The sequence below is a fragment of the Pundamilia nyererei genome, unplaced genomic scaffold (assembly GCF_000239375.1).
Source record: "Pundamilia nyererei isolate P.nyererei 1_Seehausen unplaced genomic scaffold, PunNye1.0 scaffold00299, whole genome shotgun sequence".
NCBI classification, from domain to species: Eukaryota; Metazoa; Chordata; class Actinopteri; order Cichliformes; family Cichlidae; genus Pundamilia; species Pundamilia nyererei.
Genome location: NW_005187700.1, coordinates 380,772 through 382,013, shown reverse-complemented (window position 1 = coordinate 382,013; position 1,242 = coordinate 380,772). Strand labels below are relative to the sequence as shown.

General features: G+C 49.1%; 1 protein-coding gene across 1 annotated transcript in view; it reads right to left on the bottom strand.

The window, feature by feature from the left end:
- The window catches only part of LOC102199243 (apoptosis regulator Bcl-2-like), a 6,755-nt gene that overhangs the window by 3,651 nt on the left and 1,862 nt on the right, over positions 1-1,242 (bottom strand). The gene's annotated exons all lie outside the window — the stretch shown is intronic.

Genomic DNA, 1,242 nt, shown 5'->3' with positions numbered 1-1,242 from the left:
GGGTGTTAGCAGGGCGTTAGCAGGGCACTAGCGGGCGCTAGTGAGTAATTAGTAGGGTGTTAGCAGGTTGTTGGCGGATCATTAGCATGGCGTTAACAGTGCATTAGTGGGTCATTAGTGGGCGTTAGCGAGTAATTAGCGGGGTGTTACGAGGGTATTAGCAGATCATTAGCAGGGCCTTAGCGGATCGTTAGAGGTCATTAGCAGGGTTAGCAGGACGTTAGCGGGCCTCAGATGCTCCGTCACAAAATCACTGCCTGTCTCAAACCCAGGCTGTGCTCACAGGCACGCCCCGTCCTGATGAGGTCACAGGGCCTTTTTTCTAGTCCTTATCAGGACCAACTCCGGGACTCCCTCTGTAGGAGCACCACTTCTTGCTTCTCCAGGTTGACGAGGCACTCCCAGCACATCCTGGGTCTCCCTGGGGCTTCCTCCTCTCACACCTCACTGAGGAGGCGTGCTGCTCAGAGGCTCGTTTGCTGGGTTTCAGTTCTCCTGACCGATGTTTGGATGAATGAATGATTCAGGAGCTCTGAGTGATGCAGCGACCTCCTGGAGGTTTGGAGCAGAGCTGAGAGCGCAGCTCCCTCTGCAGGAGGGAGACGCTCGCTGCTCATTTCAACTTTCTCAGGTCACATGAGGATTTCAAACATGTGATAAACATATGATGAATCTGACAGTCATCTCCATGACAACCAAAGCTGAACCTTCAGTTCGTACATGCTGAGATACGCAACAAATCATCAGCCTGCAGAGACAAGGTGTGTGTGTGTGTGTGTGTGTGTGTGTGTGTGTGTGTGTGTGTGTGTGTGTGTGTCTCAGTTTCAGTTTAACGGTTTTATCATCACACACACACACACACAGAGTCATGTTTTTATATCCTTGTGGGGACATCTTATTGACATAATGCTTTCCCCAGCTGCTTGCCGTACCCACCTAAAATGAACTCTAACCCTGAGCCTAGACCTGAGCCTGAGCTTAACTGTAGCTCTGACACTAAAACCACATTTTGAGTCTCAAAAATGTCTTCAAACTCGTGAGGATGTTGTTGGTCCCCACAGGTATAGTGCATGCCAATTTACTGTCCCCACCAAGATGTCTAAACATGTACACTCACACACACACAGAGGCCACAGAGTTTTAGGGATTTTCTACACTTTGCATATAATTTGCAATCAAACAAAAATACTCTGTGTGTGTGTGTGTGTGTGTGTGTGTGTGTGTGTGTGTGTGTGTGTGTGT